The sequence below is a fragment of the Mustela nivalis genome, assembly GCF_964662115.1.
Source record: "Mustela nivalis genome assembly, chromosome: 5".
Classification (NCBI taxonomy): Eukaryota; Metazoa; Chordata; class Mammalia; order Carnivora; family Mustelidae; genus Mustela; species Mustela nivalis.
In genome coordinates this window covers 46,366,377-46,387,981 of record NC_139024.1, presented here as the reverse complement: position 1 = coordinate 46,387,981, position 21,605 = coordinate 46,366,377, and the positions used below count along the sequence as shown (strand labels likewise).

Genomic DNA, 21,605 nt, shown 5'->3' with positions numbered 1-21,605 from the left:
GCCTTGAAATGAGTGCATGAGGCCCACTCATTATGGAGAAGAATCTACTTTATTCAAAGTCCACCAATTTAAAAAGAAATCTTATCCAGATTACTCTCTTAGAAGCATGTAGACTAATGTTCAACCAAATATCTGGCACCATAACCCAGCTACACTGACACATAAAATTTGTTATTACATTTGGTTTATTATTTTATTTTAACCACAGATGCCTCAACACTCCCTTGGCTTAATGTGACTCTTTTCTGCCCAAGAGCGGGGATCTGCCTGCAGCTTACTTATCAATGTATCCACAATACCAGTTCCATAGATGGATGAACACCAAAAATTGTTTCTGGCAAAGACTATAACATGACTGCAAACTCCAAGCTGCTTATTATCACAGCTGGGGCACAGCAGCAGGAGGGACAAAGCCGTCTTACTTTGGTCAAGCCTAACATGAACATCTTTAAATTCATCGATCCTAATATTGGAAAGTACAGCCCAAACTGTAGGTTGCTTATTCTTTCCAATCCACTGGGATATCTTGACCTATGTGGTTTGGAAGATACATGTCTTTCTCCAAAACTGTATTATTAGAAGTGGTTGCAATCTGGATCCAGCATGGTTCCATTACCTAAAGAGGGAAAAGTTGGGAGTTTTCCCACTGAGTTTGTCATGGTAGGTCCTCAGGGAGTGTGGAGACTCTAGTGTGCCTGTGTGCAGTAGAATCAATGTTGTGGGTGTCTCCTTGAGGAATCTGCACAAGGTGAGCCAACCGGAAGACTGCACTTCCTGGGCCACTGGACTGTGTGTGGCAGATTTGGCAGAAAGTATAATGAAGACTCTTATGTGGGTGCATGCATCCAATTTCCACCATAACTCAGGGTCTCTGCGGAATGAAAGGTGATTATCTTCCTTAGTGTTCTTTGCATCTTGGGACAGATTAGGATCTTAGATGCTGTGAAGGTGACTCTGACTCCGAAGGAAGAGGCCCGTTTGAAGGAGAGTGCACATACACTTTGGACATCCCGAGGAGCAGCAGTTCTAACATTTTCTAATGGCGTACCATTTCATTGTCTAAACCACAACCAGATTTTAGTTGGAGGTTGTGTATGTTGTCCTTGTTATCTGATCAGTTATTGCTCAAGTAGCAATACTGAAATGGCCTAGGGAACACATCAGTTTCCTAAAGTTACAGACAGGAATGGTTCACAAGCCCTGCAGGTATATCTCAATGCTGGGTGATCCTTCCTGGTGTGGGTCTCGATTGGTCCATGTGAAACAGCTCCACCACCTCCGGGGCACAGCTGCCAGTGTAGCCTCTGCTGCCACTGCCCTTTGAAGCAGATGTGTGTTTACTGTGTGTTACAGGTCCCTTCACCCACCATGTCCAGTCCAACTTTTTTCTCCAATCACATGCTGGGATCCCATGTTTAAATCCAGTGTTGCATCTATTGTGAGATTATATATATATCAGAATATAGAATACATTGTCATTTAATGTAACAAGAAAGGTTTGTATATAAACAATGCAACCAACTATCCGTGTGTCACACCTACTGAAATTCTAAATAATCTTTGAACAGTAAAAAAATAAAAAATGATGACCCCTAATCTTTAATTATCTTTCTTTAAATCCTTCTGGAAAACTTGGTTTATAAATAAATCTTCCCATTTTAAATACTACCCCCCCACACACACAATATTGGAAGTGAGGTGAGTGTATAGCAAGAGCTCTTGGTTGATGCCGTCTCAGCAATATTTAACTGTTCCTATGAATGCCATATTGTCATTCAGTGATCAGATCCCTTATGAATTAGGCTTTGAGCTGATTCTGCACATGGTTTCTTTCAGTCATTCTTTGTCTTCCTTCACTTTGCTCCGTTTAGGGAGGTAAAGGTGGGATGCTGACCCTTGTAGATTGCATGTCAAAGGCCTCAGTACTATCTGGTTTCTGGCTGAGTTTGATCAACAAGGGCACTGGCAGTTCAGGGGTAAGAAGAACCAGGGGCAACATTTTCTCTTCCTTGTGAGCCTCAAGTTGCTGAAACACATAGCTCAGCATCATAAATCTTCCCATTTCCCAGTTTTGCCTTATGGAAATGCTCTCTGGAATACAAACCACTAGAGGGGAAGGTAAGACCATTTTCTTAAAATTAAAGTAATAATAATAAATAAATAAGGCAAAATAAAATAAATCAAATCGAAGGAATGGTAATGCAACTCAAGATAAGAGAACACAGTCTGCAAAGAAAATTTCTCACTTAATGCATTTTGTCAGCAAACTACAAAGGGTCCTTAAGAACCTTGGAAATGGTAAGGAGGAAGCAATCAAAATGATTTTTTAAGTCTCCTCCAAATTATAGCCATTGGGAGCTATTCTAAAGCTAGTGAGTTTAATCTCTATTTTTAAAAGTTTTTACAGGGCTCCTGGGTGGCTCAGTGGGTTGGGCCGCTGCCTTCGGCTCGGGTCGTGATCTCAGGGTCCTGGGATCGAGTCCCACGTGGGGCTCTCTGCTCAGCGGGGAGCCTGCCTCTCCATCTACTTGTGATCTCTGTCAAAAAAATAAAATCTTAAAAAAAAATAAATAAAAGTTCTTACAATAATGAAATTACCTTTTCTGTGAGAGACTAAGGAAGAATGTTCACAGATATTTGGTTTGTGGTAGTGCCACAAATTCCAAAGAATGCACTGGCCATATTCAATAAACAGATTATTTTCTGAAAGAATAATTTTCCATATCACAGTTGATGTAACCAGTCATAGACCATGTTCATCTATCAACCACAAACTTAACTCTTTTCCTCCCCGAAGATAGGCATACCTCCCAAGTTCTCTGTTTCTCTTACATTCTGTATTGACTCAATATCATTGGTACAGTCCTTCTTTTCTTCTTTGCTATTTCTGGTTGAATTACTTAAGCTGTTTGAAACTATGGAATTCCCTTAGGAAATAACTATTGATCTGTTAGAACACAAAGATGACTCTTAAGCACCTTTTCCTAGAACTTTTGAGAAACACTACCTAAGAAAACAAACCCCAAGCTCAAATTGAAAACCAAACAAAGTAGCTGACTATATTCTGGTAGAAATCATTAGAGACATTGCTCCATAGACTATGGATAAACAGTTCAACTACTATGAGTTCTAATTTTAGTGTTTACATGCCTAAGGCATTAATTTTTTGTCACTGAGACTGAGTCAGTATTAGAGGGTTTGAGGTCTATTCGTAACAAACATATTTTTCTATGATATCCTACATAATCTTGAAGGATTCATATGCATTGCAAAATGCCTTTGATCCTTCAGACAGACCTGCCCTGCCTCACATAAGCTAAGTTGAGGTGCTATCTTTTGTCAAAAGATGATACCACCACCTCCACAACTTGTTTTCCATTATGCAAAGATGGTGTAATTTTCCCCTGAGGTATAAGGTCGAAGTTTGATATTTTACAAAATAAGACTTCAAATTGAAAACTCAGAAAAAGATATGTTTCTTGCAATTTTTGATTATGAGAAATAACAAAGGAAAGAATGACTTTCATTATAGGTTTGGGGAAGAAATGCTGATGTGTAGTCACAAGTTGTCCAGCACATTGGAAAAAGCAAAACATTCAGTCTATCGAGAGAACCCAGAAACATACTGCTGCTTATAAGTAAAGAGTTTGGGCTTTAGACCACCTAAGGCTTTCTACTAGCTCTAAACTACTGTGATTGTAATGGTGTAGTTTCTTTATGCTCTCTGATCTTGTGATGTGGAGCAGTTAAGGATTCTTTGCTTATTCATCCTTTTCCCTGCATTTCTCTCTGTCATTTCATTTGGAAAAGATAATTATCAATGATATCTTCTTAAGAAATGTCCTTCTCTCCCTTTTTTCCCACTTTGTAACAGAAACCATTGGTGCCATAGATACTCCCTGGTGACTTTATGGATATTCTTCTCTGCCCTGTGTCCTTTACTGGGGCATATAAATGTTGACTTAAAGAAGCAGCTTAGACTTCTCCTTCCAGTTAGGATGAAGAAGGATGCAAAAGACCTTTGCTTTAATAGTAACTGCAGGAAAAGAACCAGACAAAATAAAAACAATACTTCTCTATGAGGCTAGTGAAAACACAGACAGCAAAGAGGCCTTGATAAACTACATTCCAGAAAGAAATGAGCCCATCATAGGTAAGCAGAGAATGGCAGTAGCTTCCATAGCTGGATTCAGGGCCCCAGATGAGCTGTCAGAGATAGGAAGACCTTGTGGGGCGAGGGGGAAATAGCCAGTCCTTTCTTGGATGACTGGGCTGGTGAGCAAAGCGCAATCACATGGTCCTGGGGATTTATACAGTGATTGGACTTTGGGGCCAAAAGTGAATCCAATATATCTGAAAGTGCAGTCAACCTCTCCCAGCTCAAGATCAAAAGGCTCCAATGTTCTTTCATTCACAATGTTTGGAAATCTCTCTTCTCACTTCACTCTTTCACTCAGGCTCACACCCTCTATCTTTCTCTCAAAAATCTGAGGAAGCAGAAAACCGTGAGAAGATAAAGTTTGGAAGACAGAGAAACAGACTCAGAGATAAACTAGTTGCTGAATTAGTAGAACTTTAAAACAGGAACTTTAAAACAACTATTATAAATTTGTCAAAGAATTTACAAGAAAATGTGTATTAAGGATAAACAAATGGAATTTTCTCTTAATTTTCTGTGAAAAATGTAAACACCAAAAAATAACCAAGTAGAAATTCTATAACTTAAAAATGCAATATTTGAAATAAAAAATTTATTGGATGGTACTTAAAAGCAGATTGGATGGGTGAATATCGAACAAGTCAGTAAAAATTACCCAAACCAGGGATGCCTGGGTGGCTCATTGATTGAGGGTCTGACTTTTGCTTTCAGCTCAGGTAATGATCTCAGGGTCATGAGATTAAGTCCCATGTTAGGCTTTGCCCTCAGCGTGGAATATGCTCAAAATATTCTTTCTCTCTCTTTCTCTCTCCTCTCCCCTTGCCCCTTTCCCAACTCACACACATTCTCTCTCAAATAAATAAACAAATCTTTTTTTTTTAATTACCCAAACTGAAATAAAAAGGAAAAAAAGATTTTTTAAATCAGAAGATCTATAACTGTTAGATAGTATCACACAAATGTAATTGGAGTCCCAGTAGGAGAGAAAGTGGGTCAGGAAATAATTTGAAGTAGTTCCTTTCTCTTAGCAACAATGTGTTCATTTCACAGTGGGGTCCCTCTCCTGCCTTCTAACTGCTTTCTCCCTTCTACCTCTTCCTGGGCTAGAACTGGTGTGGGTATATGGTCAGAGCCGTCAATTGGAAGCCTGGTTGGTCATGAATTAAAATAATTAAATCAGAGTATGCTTGCTCTAAGACTCAAGGTGTACTAACTTCCAAATCCATGGAAGACAATGAACTAATAAGTGCCAAAAACTATTGCATAGTTCTATTTTTAGTTCAAACATGGAAACCCAAACTCTGAATCTCTGGGGGAAGTGGAAGTTGCAGGAGGGGGCATAGAAACAATATTAAACATTAACAGTTCATTTAATCAGTTTATAAATAATCCCTCTGTTTTCTCCGCATGAGATTTTCAAAATACAAAACTGAAACCACTGAAGGGAAAGGAACAGTGATATAACAAGTAAATCTGGAAGTGCTCCTTTTAATAACTTAATTCTGCCAAATCTTAACATGGAACGAAATGGAAGTGACCAGGTGTGGAGAGATGAAGGAGTCTGAGGAGCACAAGTTCATCTATGAAGTGGATTGATGGATGTGGTTGCATTGGATGAGGCTTAAACACTATCTCTGGGTCAGCCAAGAAGCTCCTAAATGGTGGTGAGAAATTCCTGTTCTTATGAGAAGATTCACGTGGGGCAGGGTGGGGGAGGGGGTTGTTTTGTCCACACTGGCAGGAGTGAAAGAGGGAGCAGTTACTACTGGCAAGCTACCTCAGCCTGCCTGCCTCTCCTGCTGGCACCTTGTCAACGCCCTGCATAAACAGGACAAGAAAGGAAGAAAGATCAAAGATGTTTTAATCTTATATAATTATAAGAAGACTAAATGGGAAAATTCCTATTTCATTCCATATTTCACATTTCTCAGCTTGTCAGCCAGTATTTAATGAATCTTTGGCACAGTAGCCTCACTTTCCTACGTTTTTGAAATTTTCTGATCATAAATTGTGTCATTATGTAAGTGTTGCCTATTATTTTGGAATGCTCTTGTTTGATGGAAGAAAGACAGAATGAAAACTTGTGATAATAGTTGGTTTGACCAGTGATTTTAGGTGATCTCTGCATGTAACATATTCTTGGGCAAGTGGGGATAAGAATCAAAAAGAACAGCTGTGAAGGTCATTGAGGGTGGTGATAAACCATGTTATTCTCCCACAGCACACTCCAGAATGATTGAGCAAATGTGCAAGCAAGGGTGGAGAAAAAGATTGGAGACTTCCTGGTGGGGGTAGGTATGGAGGACAGAGAATGAATGGATTTAGCTGAATGACTACAATGCTGAACAGAAAACAGGAAGGATAAGATTAATAAGAAAAAGAAAACAGAACCCACTACAAAATTATAGGAGTTACCTGAGCAAATTCCATGTAAGGTTTCTTTCAGCTTATGTTTGAAAATAGGCTGCCTGAAAGGCTTCTCAGACTATCTGCTATCCCTTTTCCTCGTGGACTCTCAGTTTTCCCTGAAGAAACAGTCTTCACTTTTTGAAAAGCTAGAGCGAGGGGTGAGTGGGTGGCTGGGTCATCTGCTTTTGACTCAGGTCAAGATCTTGGGGTCCTGGGATTGGGGTCCTGCATTGAGCCCCTCATGGGGCTCTCTGCTCAATGGGCAGCCTGCTTCTCACTCCGCATTTGCCCCCCTCAAATAAATAAATAAAATCCTTAAAAAAAAAAAAGCTATAGCGACCATGTCTCCTTTTACTTTAAGCTGAGCTGAGAAAAAATGGAAAAGCCTACAATTATTTCCCCTTTCCCACCACATCCTTTTTCCCAAGTATCAGCAATTCCTGCCTCTAATTCTGCAGTTAGAAGCTGCAGCCACATGTTGTTGTTATCTTATTTCCATTTTTGAAACCTAGAATTGTTTCCTAACAGGAGAACGTGACTGAGAATTTTATACTAGATGTTTGGCCAGAAACAGCTTAGAAAGTAAATTGTCTCTTTTCCGGGAACACTGACAATCCTGAAAGGGTTAATTAATTTCCCACAGGATCACACTTGACTCAGGATTCAGCTTGATTCTCCTCAGGGTCAAAATAAGATTGAATTAATCTTGAAGGAGTCACAGTAAGAAAGTTTCTAAGTGACTATTAGCTCAGCTGAGGGAGAAACTCTATTTTGTTAAAAGCATATAAACATGATACCCAATGTTGCCATTACCCCCCAAAAGTGCTAGCCAAATGTTAAATTGCAAGCACTAGTAGAAAAATTCGGGGAGAGTAATATAAGTCTTTAAGGATTTGCTTCCTTTTTAAGCAAATTATTAATGACCATGGGAAAATAAATTGATTTGAGGAGAGAAGCTTGCTGTGTACCAGCTGCTGCTGGAGTCAACTAATTTCAACATTCCACTTGATATCTCACTAGATACACATGCATGAACAAGAAGGGCTTCAACACTTTACAATGAGACTTTTAAATTACCTTCCTAGATGCAGATGTAGGCGAAAGTTAATGAATGCATAAATGAAACTGAGAAACAAATTTCCAGCTAGGTTTCATACAACCAATTTCAATATCCTCTTTGACATCTTATGGTCACTGAATCTAGTTCTCCTCCTCAGTGAAAGAAGTGGGCTATCTTCAGAAAGGAAGAGTAATTGCTACCATCAGTTCAATAACCTGCATCTCCCACTAGACTGTGAGTACCTCCTGGGTGGGGACCAGCTGCTTTACTCTTGTATCCAGAGGACCAAGCATAAAGTCTACCATCTGGTAGGTAAATGCTCACTACATATTACTTGAATAGATAATGAGAAGGAAGCAATCACCACCACATCATGTATGATAGTGGTGCCTAGTGACTCCTTGGGCCCTGAATCTTTCATTTTTAACCTCTTCCTTGGATTAAAATGTTAATTACATTCTTCTGATAGACACCAAAGTAGAACAAAGGCAGAGACCTCCCCTGTTCTTGAATAGAATGATTCAGCGTTATAAAGATGTTAGCTCTTCCTGAGTTAACTGATAAGTTTACAAAAATCCCAATAAAATACTAATAAACCTTTTTAAGAAGTTAGGCAAGTTGATCCTAAAGTTCATGTGAAAACAAACATGTAATCCAGAAAGCACTGAAAACACTGTGAGAAAGAACTAGCTCCACCTAAAGCACATGCTATGGTAAAGCTTCTATGGTTTAAACCTTGTGGTACAAGTACATGAGTAGACAATAGACCAGAGAAAAAGAACAGAAACGGATCCAAAGACATGTGAAAATTTAGTGTATGATAAAGGTGCATCTTGAATTAGTGGGGCAAAGACTGAGTTTTTATTTTATTTTATTTTATTTTTTTAAAGATTGGCTTTTTAATAAATGGTAGTCATTTAGCAAAAGATAAAATTAGATCCATACCTCACTCCATATACAACAGTAATCTACAAGTAGATCAGGAACCTTAACATGATATATGAAACCATGGAAGTATTAGGGAATTCCTCTTTTCACACAATACTTTATTTAACTAGATTTAATGGCATTGTTGTCCTATTTGCAGATTAAGACATGTTTACTTATTGGAAATTAATTCTGATGTCTTATGACCAGCACATAAGAGTAAATATAGATGTTCAGCATCCATCAGGAAAAGGGCAGGACACAGTTATTCATTTTCCTTATCTGGATGGAACCTTAGGTTACCTCTCTTTGTGATCTTATTTGGCACCTTACAAATTCCAGAACTCAGTTCATTTAATATATTCTTTAAAGGGAAAGACAGAACATAATGGGAAAAAGTATTTCTTAGATTCTATCAAGAGATTTCAGAAACCAGGAAAGATTATGTCATTTAGCAGAAGGCTTATTTTTAAAGTTTAACCAGGCTCCAAGCTTATAATTGCCTTAACCATAATCTAAAGAGTCCCTTAAAATGCTAGATTCTCAAGAAGTAAAAGTTCTCCCCTCACCCAGGGGCCAAGGATGAATACAAGAAAGTCCGTTTCTTTGCTCATTTCAACCTCTTGGGTGATTCCCTTCAGCTCTTCACACTTCCTCCCTTTTGTCACTTTCAGGGATACTATGAGATCTGCCAAAACAAAGTCAAGTGACTGTAAAAAGGGTCGTTTCCTTGATTCCCAAGTTATGAGGAGAAATTCAAAGTTAAAAATTGTTTAAGCTTAAGAAAAATACATAAGAAAGCAGCAAAAGTGTTGGCAACAGAAAAAAAAGGTGCTATGGTTGGAAGAACTCCTGCATACCTTGTTCAGTAAAAGTGCCCTCTCCTCCCAAATTATTCTTTTACAACAAATAAGCGAACTCATTCCTAAACTGTGGTGTGCCCTCTACCATAGCCTGCACCCACAGTTGTGTAAACAGCCTCTCTACTCAACCACCCCAGTCTGTGTTCTCCCGGGGACCATGCAGCCTTTTCACAAAAACAGCAAAAAGAATTCTTCCATGACCAAGATCCATGCAAAAATATTTAAGATCCACTATATGGTTTCCATATTTTATAGATCCTTCAGACCTAAAATCATAAATGGGAAAACATGGGATTTTGTTACAAATTCTGTTATAGATGATATTCTGCCAAACATACCTGTTGGTATGACATAAATCTGGACTTGGAAAAATATTTTTTATTCAAGAGCCTGTCATTGCTGTGGGCTTAATTGTGGGGAGCTATGCAGAAACTTTGGTTTGGTCCAATTTACAAATGAATCACAAACATTTTCTGAAATAGAAGTTGTCAACTCACTCATTGGAAAGTAACTTATTTTTTCAAAGGTAGGATTTTAAGTTTCAAGATTATATAATCATAAAATTATCTGTGTTATTTATTTAATGCCCTACCTTAATACAAAGTAGATCTCAGGTCATTTACGGACTTATAAGTATCACGATGAGATTCTTTTTTAAAGAGAGAGAAATCAGAGCAAAGTGAAAAGAAGAAGAAGAAAAGTCTAGGAGAGTTAGCTCACAAAAATGCATGCCTCAAGTTTCTGCATAGGGATAAGGGAAACCAATAGTAAATTCTGGATTCCCCTGTTACCCAACATAGAAGGGGAATATAGTGAGCTATGGAACTCATGCTGTCCGTAACACGGGGTGACATGGAAAATACATAACAACCGAAATAGGTTAGGCCCTAACTGACCTGATGCTTAACCTTAAAAATGTAATATGATTATATGTGATGAATGTTAACTAGTCTTATTGTGGCAATCATTTCACAATGTGTACAAATATCCAGTCATCCATTATACATTATGTCTGACACTAGTATAATGTTATATGTCAATTATAACTCAATTAAAAAATAAAATAATAAAAAATGTAGTAAAGCATCTCAATGTGTAGTTTTTGGCAATAAGAAATGTCATCCTTGGGACGCCTGGGTGGCTCAGTTGGTTGGACGACTGCCTTCGGCTCAGGTCATGATCTCGGAGTCGCGGAATCGAGTCCCGCATCGGGCTCCCAGCTCCACGGGGAGTCTGCTTCTCTCTCTGCCCTTCTCCTCACTCATGCTCTCTCTCCCTGTCTCTCTCTCAAATAAATAAATAAAATCTTTAAAAAAAAAAAAAAAAGAAATGTCATCCTCTGCGGAGAAAGGGGAACCCTCCTACACTGTTGGTGGGAATGCAAGCTGGTGCAGCCACTCTGGAAAACAGCATGGAGGTTCCTCAAAATGTTGAAAATAGAACTGCCCTATGACCCAGCAATTGCACTACTGGGTATTTACCCTAAAGATACAAACGTAGTGATCCAAAGGGGCACGTGCACCCGAATGTTTATAGCAGCAATGTCTACAATAGCCAAACTATGGAAAGAACCTAGATGTCCATCAACAGATGAATGGATCAAGAAGATGTGGTATATATACACAATGGAATACTATGCCGCCATCAAAAGAAATGAAATCTTGCCATTTGCGACAACATGGATGGAACTAGAGCGTATCATGCTTAGCGAAATAAGTCAAGCAGAGAAAGACAACTATCATATGATCTCCCTGATATGAGGAAGTGGTGATGCAACATGGGGGCTTAAGTGGGTAGGAGAAGAATCAATGAAACAAGATGGGATTGGGAGGGAGACAAACCATAAGTGACTCTTAATCTCACAAAACAAACTGAGGGTTGCTGGGGGGAGGGGGGTTGGTAGAAGGGGGTGGGGTTATGGACATTGGGGAGGGTATGTGCTTTGGTGAGTGCTGTGAAGTGTGTAAACCTGGTGATTCACAGATCTGTACCCCTGGGGATAAAAATACATGTTTATAAAAAATAAAAAATTAAAAAAAAAAAAGAAATGTCATCCTCTTGACTCTGCCATCTTTAGATTAAAATTATTTGAGTACCTATTCAGTAAAAGATTCCTTTGAAAATCAAGCTCATTGCTTCAAACAAAAGTATAGCTTATTTTTTCTTTGTTTCTCATGCTTTAAAACAGAAACTCGGTCAAGACTTCAAATTAAAATTTAAATTTTTGACTTCTTTCTGGTGATGTTTTTAAGTTAAAAGTAGGAGAAAACCTTCCAAATATGTCTACTGGTGTTATTTCCTCTTCTAGATCTCATATATAGATACTGAGATTTCCAGAGAGTTTATTTTATGGCAAGGTTTTCCTCAAACTGAATCCCAGTGAGAACATCTTTGGCCTACAAGCAATAGAATGCTATGAAACTGGAGGAGGTAAGTTCCCTAAATAAACACTTGATTAAGTATTAAATGACTGTGTTGTCCTTGCTCTGCAGGAGGCTTCCATAACAGCTCCTCAAAGGAGAAAGTATTGAACAGAAGTGGAAATTCTGCAAAGTAACGTAATGAGGCAAAATGATTTCTCACGTAATTTCGTTCTTGGGAAAGGGTAGGAAAAAAATGTTAGGGATAAAGGGCGAGTCTTAACCTAATCTCCCCTTGACTTTTCATGTAAACCTTTTCTAAGGGAATTTGTTTCCAATTATGTGGAGAAGTTTAAGAAATTTGTTTTCCCTAAGTGCCTCAGACCCCAACCAAAAGAGACTTGCCAGATTTCTCACTTTCTCTCTCTCTTTTTTAAGATTTTATTTTTAACTAATCTCTATGCCCAAGGTGGGGCTAGAAACCACAACCACACCCAGATCAAGAGTTGCATGCTTTACCCACTGAGCCAGCCAGGCCCCCCTTCCCAGATTGTCCTAAGTGAAGAATTCCAGGAGCATAAAAATCATTTCCAGATTCTATATTCCGAGCTTAGGAACCTTTCTTCCTTCACAGGTAACTATAAAGTATGAGTGACATGAAGGACTTTGACCAACTCATCCAACTGGACTTAACTGATCTTTATTTAACATGTAATTTAAATCAGATTCTGGACTTTGATAGGCAATCTTTTTGTTACCTGATGTCCTGTCTCCTTAGAACAAAGGAGAAGACCAGGGAAGGATGTGTGACACTCAAAAGAAGAGAAAAGAACAGGAATGGGAACAAAATAGAAGAAGATGAGAAAGAAAAGAGGTATGTAAGTTAGACATTTCCTGTGGTGTGAAGGTAACTCATGATACCAAGAATATTCCAGAAGAAATTTTCCATAAAAATGGGACTGGCCATATCTGAGATGAGAATAAATGTCTTTGGGGTGCCTGGGTGGCTCCGTGGGTTAAGCCTCTGCCTTTGGCTCAGGTCATGATCTCAGGGTCTTGGGATAGAGCCCCACATGGGGCTTTCTGCTCAGCAGGGAGCCCATTCCCACCCCCCCCCCGCCTGCCTCTCTGCCTACTTATGAGCTCTTCCTGTCAAATAAATAAATAAAATCTTAAAAAAAAAAAAAAAAAAAAAGAATAAATGTCCTCTAGACCCCACCCATGCCTCAGTTGTGGAGTGGCCCTCTGTGGTCTCTTCTGCAAATGGGCTCCATGGTCTAGCGTCAGGGTCACCACCACCCATGATTGAGCATCAAAGCCCACAAGATGTCACTGCCGAGTGTTCCATCAACCCACAAACAACAGAATGTCAGCCATCCCCTCCCACAGCTCACTTGTGGCCTATGGCTGTTGCCCACACAGTGTGGGCTCCACTTCCACTAAGAGCCCCTGCCGAAGTCCAGAGTCCCCTGGGGAAGCCATCCCTCACCACCCCAGTCTCCCCAGGCTGACCCAGGCCACTGGTGGGCAAACTTCAGTTGGGGCAAGTCTACTCTTCCATTCATAGCTACAGTGTTGGAGAGTCCCCAGGACACTCAGAATCTCCCCAGACCTCCAGAGGCATGATCACTTGCAATATGGCTTTGGAAGCCACAAGGAAGCAACCTGGGAACCAGCCTGGCAAAGCCCACACTGGGCCCCGGTCCTGAGTGGCTACCACCGGGCCTTAGGAGACATTAGGCTCGGAGAGCCTATCCCCCCTCTTCCCCTTCCCACCCTTCAAACTAGGCAGGCAGCTCCAAGCAGAAACAGTTGGGTTCTTTTTTCTTTTTTTTTTTTTTTAATCAAAATAGCAAAATACCAAAAAGGAAGCTGACAGAACCCCACTCTTTACTAGCAAAGCCACACACAGCCTTCTTGACACCCTGTAACCCTGTGCCTTACACCAAGTGGAAAATAAACTATAAGCAGCCAGAAAAGGAGAGGAAAGGAGAGGAAAGGAGAGAGGAGAGGAGGGGAGGGGAAGGGGAAATAGGTGAGAGGAAGGGGGAAGAAGGGGAGGAGTGGGGGGAGGGGGGAGGGAGGAAGCGGGACACGGAGAGGAGAGGAGAGAAAAAAGAAAATAATAAATTTCCTCTGATAAAGTATATATTAATTTAGATCCCTTGATACTTAAGTCTCCTTATACAGGTTGTGGGGAGACCATGAATACCTAGAGATTATATGCAACTTTGACACATGCCCATGTAAGTATGTTTGGTCTATCATTATCTTAAAGAGTCCTTCTGTTAAAAAGAAGTTAGAACCAGTGCATAAAAAAAGTAATTTCTCTGTAGTTTAGTTTGAGTCACCACCTGAAGTTCTTAGTTCTTGGTTCACTTTACTGTGGAAAGATTCATTACCCTATTCCTGAGAAAGTTAACCTATGGATCTCAGATCTGGAAAAAAAATGGTAATGTTATGTGTCCCATTGCTCTGCCTTCAGAAAAAGGACTACAGCCTATAAAAAGTGAAAATACATCATCTTTCAAACTCTGCAGAGCAGATTTCAGTCCTTTTTTGGTAGCCATTCATGGTTCACATTTCTCACTGTAAGGAAGTTCTTTCTGTCAAGCCTAATTCCCTTACAGTTGCAAAATAATTTAGTTTCTTATGTTTAACAATCTAGTAGTATCCAATAGTATCCCAGTAGTGGCTACTATTATTAAATTCATGTTCAGATTTCTCTCCCTCAATACTTTGCTCTTTCCATGTTTTCATTCTCACATTCATTAATCGTCTTCATGGCTTACCTCTGAACCCTTTCCAATTCTTCATACTTTTCTATGAATTCAGAAGTGAGTGCATTGAAGAGAGATTCATAACACCCTCAGTTGACTGGCAAACTTCCCTATGGTCACTGTAGTTGGTATGTAATAATAAATTGTCAGAAAATAATAATTATAAGATTGTCCTCTGAGTGTGAATTTATCAAATCAATACAAAATGGCCCACACAGGTTTACTGGGAGTAAAAATCTAGAATCAATGAGGTGATCATTTGATTAAAGACTGCACATTAAAGGAAAGATGGTGTCACTCAAGAGAGGCATTGGTTAGCCATGAAAGCTTGAAAAAGAAGAATCATAGAGTCAGATCTTGACAGTGACCACCCAAACAGTATCCGGGTAGGAAGGTGTTGGCCAGATCATTCTGATAGCCTGGTGGTGCTTGTCTCTTCCTATTGAAGAAACAGCTGCAGTAGGTCTGAGTCCTGTGGTCATTACAGATTTGATCACTGACCACAGATGTGACCATGTCACTTCTGTACAAGAAGGAGATCAACATGACCCAGAGAACTCACTCAGCTCTACCTATATTCCTGGAACCCCTAATTTCTATATTAAACCTCTTTATTCTTACCATACTTGCCAAATTCTAACTCAGATACCAGATATGATGTGCCTACATTTTCCTAGTTTTTTTTTTTTTTAAAGCTATATGCAACAAATTCACTTTTATTACCTTTGCTTTATTCCACAATACAAAATGAAAACTTTTTCCTGGACATTTAAATCCTGAAGGAAAGGAAAATATGAAGTTTATTGGTTGCTATGCCAATATTTACTTGAGTAAAAGAAATCTTTTTTTCATTATTTCACTTTAGCATTTTCTTCCTAGTAATGGATAGTATAGATAATTAACAAGTATATTATTAGCTTCTAACTGGTATCCAACTCAAAATCTTTGCTGATGATACACCCTTAGCAAATTGTCCTTAACTTATTAGCTCTGAGAATGAAAACAAATACACTGCCAAGAAATACCATATCCATTTGAAGAATGCCTCTCTGAATGAAATGCTATATATCATATAGGAAACCAAAAAGGATTCATCAAAATGTCTTAAGTGGGTAGGTCATTAAGAATTTCATGAGACATGGAAGAAGGTTCAAAATATAGACCAGCACTACTCTTCTTCCCTATCATGGGAGTAAGTTAATGATCACAGGATGGACATAATTGATAGAGTCCTCTTCCCAGGGTCTCATGGGCTCATTAGCAATAACAATTTGGAGATGTCTGCCACGCATTTAAGAGCAATTCATACATTTCCAACCAGTGACATCCCTAGCATATTTGATACACAGAAAACATTTTTTCCACTATATGACAATACCATTTTCAGTATTAACTATGACATGAAACAAAAATAGTATTAAAAAATGTGGACTGAGTTTTTTTTTTCTTTATTCACCTTAGTAAATCATACCAGAATGATTTAGAAATCATACCAGAAATGAACAAATGGATGGATGGATGGATGGATGAACATTTGGTTCCAAAAGGAAAAAATAAATAATGGATTATGTTCTTGTGATCTCAGTTTACTCAAGATATTTTTTGGGGGAGGGAGGAGAAACATACCTATGTTGGTTTGTCATGATTAACATTTCAGTTTCTATTTTTGAGCTTTAGTTTCTGCAAATTTAAAAATCTTAGACACAAATTTAAAAATCTTAGACACAAATAGAAACTTCCACGTAGTCCCATTAGAAGACAGAATTGAAATAATTCAAGTTTTGTTTTATTGTATTTACAACTATTATTTAAAATCCACAGTTTAAACACAAGAATATGTGAAGATAGAAACTATGGAAGATGGAACAGTGAATCTAAATCATTACAAACTTACTCTTGAAATAATACATGTAGCAGAGTCTCATGTGTCAGGGGGTAACTTTACATCTGGCAGTAATTTACAAGTGGAATACAATATTCAGGGAGGAATAAAAATCTTTTAAAAGGAGCTAATTTTAAACACATTATACATTATATATAATATATATTTAAAATACCACAGTAACTGCTATACTTGTTTATTTCTTAAGCTAACAAAAATTTTTTCAGGGAGGAGTATTTTTCCACTGAGAGTGTTTGGACTTGCAGGCTCATAGTGATAATAAATAGCAGGGAAGATCAACGTTTATGGTTTGTTATTGTTTTTATGTTTGTTATTGTTTTTACCTTCCCTATACACAATGCACCTCTTTGGGCTTGTATCTGGAATAGATTGATCCCACTCAACCAAATCTGATAAGCTGCATCTTCCAATTTAATGATGTTGGATTGCAATTTTGATGGACTCGGGTTCATACAGTAATCTGAAATATTCCTTCCACCTCCATCCACAGATCAAATAATGTTATCTACTTTTTTCATAGTAGCCTACTGCACAAACTGTTCTTACTTAGGACCTACCCTCTGAATTCTTGGCTAGCTCCCTAGGACATCAATTTTAGAGTACCACCTGTATCCCATTCATCTCCCTCCCAACATAGTCAGTGTGAGACTCCCCAAAGGCACCTTCCTTCATCTTTTATGGTATTGCTGAAGCTAACATGCAGAGAACCAAGCCTTGTTGTACCTGTTCACTCTCAATGTTGTACACTTTCCCTCCCAAGGAAATAGAGAGGGCTCAAATTTGTCTTTATTGACTCTTCTATAACCCTAAAGACCTGCCAGATTTCTCTTACATCCTGGTATTATTTTATCTCCTTAATTTGTTTCTACACTTCTTACGGGCTTATAAGAAATTATTAACCATAATATTTAATCATAAAGTAATTTTCTACTTTTCATCCCTGATGTTCTTGGGATATTTTGCCTTTATGAAAATGTACTCTGAGTTTTGATTGTGTTGTATTCTAACTGAGAAAATGAACTTAAAACCTTCTTTTCCTGTTACCTAGATCTCTTTCCAAAAGAAGTATTTAGCAGTTAAAAAAAAGTTGTTTGGCTATGGAAAGTTAACCACATTCAAGCCCGTGCAGGCTTCGATTTATTGATTCATTGTATATGGCATATATAAATTATTTTTATACATGATTTATTGTTTCTTACATTAACATTTATTGTACAAACATATTAGAGCTTCAGATGTGACAGAAACTATGCCAGATGCCAGGGATACAGTGATAAACATGTCAGATAATCAATTCTGGCCACATGGAGCTTATAGTCTACAAGTAAATACATTTTACATTTTTTACATTACTTGTAGAATTATCCAACTTCTGAAGTGACTTCAACGTGCACATTTGCAAAAATCTGTCATAAAAGACTGTGGTTTAGCCAAAGATCTCATTGTCTACAATATATAAGTACATTCAGTTAGAACACAGACTGGCCAGAGATAATATTCCATAATGATTAAGAATTCAGGCTACAGCGTCAGGTGGTCCTAAGTCAAATCCTGGCTCTCCCTGCTGCTTGGTAGTGGGCACTGACAATCCACTTGACTTTTCTAATTTTTATGTTCCTCAGGATCAAAGGGGTTAGAAATAGTATGTATTTCACAGAGTCATTGTAAGGATTAAACAAGATCTGAAGGGCTAAAAATAGCACCCAGCATATAGTAAATGATAAATAAAAGTTAGCCATCTTGAGTATCATTTACTACTATGATTTTTAATTTTCTACTACAAATGTTTACCTAAAAACCCCATTAGATGACAATTAGACACAGAATGTAAGCAGAGTTTAAGTAATTTGTTCATAAATTTATCAGTTAGAATCCAGTCAGAAAAACAGAAGCCACACTGAGGAATTCAAATAGAGGGAGCTGACTACAGAGGAGTTGGAGAGATGAGCAAAGGGGAAAAGGAAGGCATCCGGGCACCTGGAGACCAGGAGGCTGGTGACGTACCCTGGGCTGGCACCTGCCGGCTCACCCTTGCTTGTCTCGCAGCTAGAGATGTCACCACCACAGCCAAGACTAAAAGCACCTTGACTGGGGCCAGAATCATTCAAGAGGTACCACAGTTGCCAGGACTGGGCACCTGCAGAGATGTGATGCGGGGAAGCCCCCAGTCGTCTCTCCCATCCCCAGAATCAACCAGCAGCTGCCAGTCCCTGCCATGGAGTTGGGGCCCGAGGCAGAAATCTCTCTACCTTCAGCCTTCAGGTTTCCCATCAGTGCCGTCCATGAGGAGCAGCCAACAGAAAGGGAGGCAGGGAGTAGGGTGGGCAGACTACGAGCCCCCGCAGTACTGAGCGGGGCAAACAAGGGCAGGCATGGAGCTGAGGGACAGCAAGTAAATAGCACAGACGCTAACACCTGCTCAGACCCATGATCAAATCTGAATTGAAGGATGCTCAAGATAATTTAACTCAACTTCTAGTTGGAAGATATAAATGTAAAGGTTCTCTTTTCCGCCCACTTTTTGTTGTTTTGGGATAGTTGAGGTTGTTTTAGCTAAGTTTCATGTTTATCTTGGCACATACACCAGCACAGAGTCTATTAGAAGTTTCTATGGAGGATTCTTTTAAAAGGATTTTTAAAACGAGAGGATTCTAATGTTTGCTATAGAATTTTAAAAGGCCCCTCTATCCAGGCTACTAATCGATGCCTCTAGTTTGCTGTCTTGGTAATGAGCACTGCAGAGGGGTCAGTCCCCTCCTATCCGTCATCCGGGTCATTGAGTACTGTGTGGAAGCTTGTGAATAGCTTCCCCAGCAAATAAATACCATGCCAAGAAAATGATAATGGGTGATGATTATTGCCCAAAAGATACATAAAGCAGCCTTTGGAAAGCATGACCAGAGGCAAGGTAGCCAAGTCTCATTATGCAGTCAGGAGAGAAAGAAGGCAAGTCACAAACTTTTCTTACCTTGTTCTTAAGTATTTTTTTGCACTCAAAAGGCCTTGAGGACCAATGTGAGGAGAACAGTCATTCAGATGTTTAGACACATTACCAAAACTGTGTCCTGATATAAGGTCTGAAGTAGTTAGTTCTAGTAAGAATCGGTGTGAACAAAAGTAAGATAAAGAGTTAATCCTTACCTGGGCTGGTTACTTTCACATGAAAAATAGAGCTGTAGGATCAGGTGCGGCTGGATTGAGACAAGGATGTGGGTAGACGCGTTGGAAAGAATTAGCACGTAAGTAGAAATAGGCAGTCACTGATGTGGTAGGGACACATACATTTATTTGAGGGTCTTTATGGTGAGACACTCATTAAATCTCTTCTACCCTCTTGCCAAAGTCCCTCCTCAACAAGAATAAGCTTCATTTCCCTAACGAAATTTTAAAAACCCACCTCTCCCCTCAATTAATACTTCAGAGTGGGCCATATCAAGTAATACATTTGTGAGGTTTACATATTATTTAGCTAAGAAACAGGGGAAAGCCATGGGATGTAGTTACATCAGGAATGCCAGGACTGAGAAAGGGGTGATACAGAGAGATGGAAAGCATTAATTGCAAATTCTGCCTAAAGGAAGCTCATCAAATACATGTATTATTTTAAAGGCAACATGATGTTCCAGAGAACACAGGCTCTGTCGTCACTCAGACGGGAACTTAAACATGATTTTTTTTTCATTTCTTGGAACCTTAGGGATAATATATGTAAAATCACCGAGCACAGAGTGACCCTCGGTAAAAGGTGGCATTCATTTTTTATTATAAACACATAAATATAAAGTGTGCGTTTGGTCATTATGACATAATAGTCGGTTGACCCTGTGAATATAAAAAGTGCGGTTGCCTCAGTGGGACACCAAGTTTCTCCTCCTCGCAGCCCTGGGATATTTGTATATTTGTACAGCTGGTCCCCCACACTGCCCATCAGCCAGGGAGCAGACCTGACCCCCAGCGCACAGTCAATAGCCTAGGTGATAATACTGAGAAGTCATGGAAGGAAATCCTGCCCAAGTACTACTGGAATTTTAGAATCCCTTATCAAAGTGATAATTTGAAAGATTGGGACCAGGTTGTGTATGTTACCAACAAAATAAAACAAAACTTGAAGATCGCGCCAGATAACGGGGAGGACTTGAGGGCAGGAGGAGAAAACCATCTCTGGTTTCACCACCAGCTCTCGAGTTCTTTGCTCTCTTTACCATGTGAAAAGCCCCTTAAACAATGCATCTGGGAGGGATTCTCAAAGGAAGGGAGACAGGAGGGATAGGAAGGAGCCAGGTCAGGGAGAACCTGGCTAAAGAGCCTGGGGGATGGAGCAAATAGCAAGAGCACAGGCTCTGGGACCGGAGAAAGCGCAGAGTGCTCAAGGAGCAAGGAGAAGGCCCACGGAGCTAGGGCTCTGTGAGCACTGGAAATGGGATACCAGCTGAGGTCCAAAAGCACATAGGGCCTTGATCGTGTAGGGCCTTGATCATGTTGGGCCTTGAGTTTTTTCCAATAATCAGTGGAAACCCCCTGGAGGGCTTGAAGCACATGGAGGACATGAAGTGAATGATATTTTTAAAGACTGCTGTGGCTCTTGTTCAGGGAATAGTGTAGGGGGCATGAGTGGAAGCAAGGAGGTTATTTAAAGCCTATGTTAGGCAGGTGTTGAACCAGATTGGAGTTTTCCCCAGGTGAATATAGTAGAGGAGAGATGGGCAAGAGGGAGGGGTTATGCAAGACGGTGACTCTTCAAAAGTGGCCTAGAATCTTAGGAGAGATATAAGGATACAGGTAGACGGGTGATAGAGCATGAAAAAGCATGGGAATCAGTGGATTGACGGTCTCTATTATCAGCCATTGACATGCAGATGCTATAGTAGTTACCAGCATTCTAACTTATGGTAAATTTTTCAACAATTTTTCAAAGTCTCAATTTCTTCATCCAGAAAACAGGAGTAAGAATACCTATATTACAGATGAATACCAACCGTGGGGCTGGTATTCAATTATTTCATGTGTATAAAGCATTCCTGGGAGGGCCTAGGACCTAGTAAGTGCTCAGGAAATGAAATAATTTAAAATAATAAACCCCTATCCAAATCCCTTTCAATTTCTCTGGGCCACAGGTCCCATGATTGGTATTTATGCAACACCTA

General features: G+C 39.4%; 1 pseudogene across 1 annotated transcript; it reads left to right on the top strand.

Moving 5' to 3' along the window:
- The first annotated feature begins 318 nt into the window (after positions 1-318).
- Positions 319-1,152, top strand: LOC309864109 (L-lactate dehydrogenase A chain pseudogene; annotated as a pseudogene). The gene has a single exon. The product of its transcript is annotated as an L-lactate dehydrogenase A chain pseudogene (transcript).
- The last annotated feature ends 20,453 nt before the right edge of the window (positions 1,153-21,605 follow it).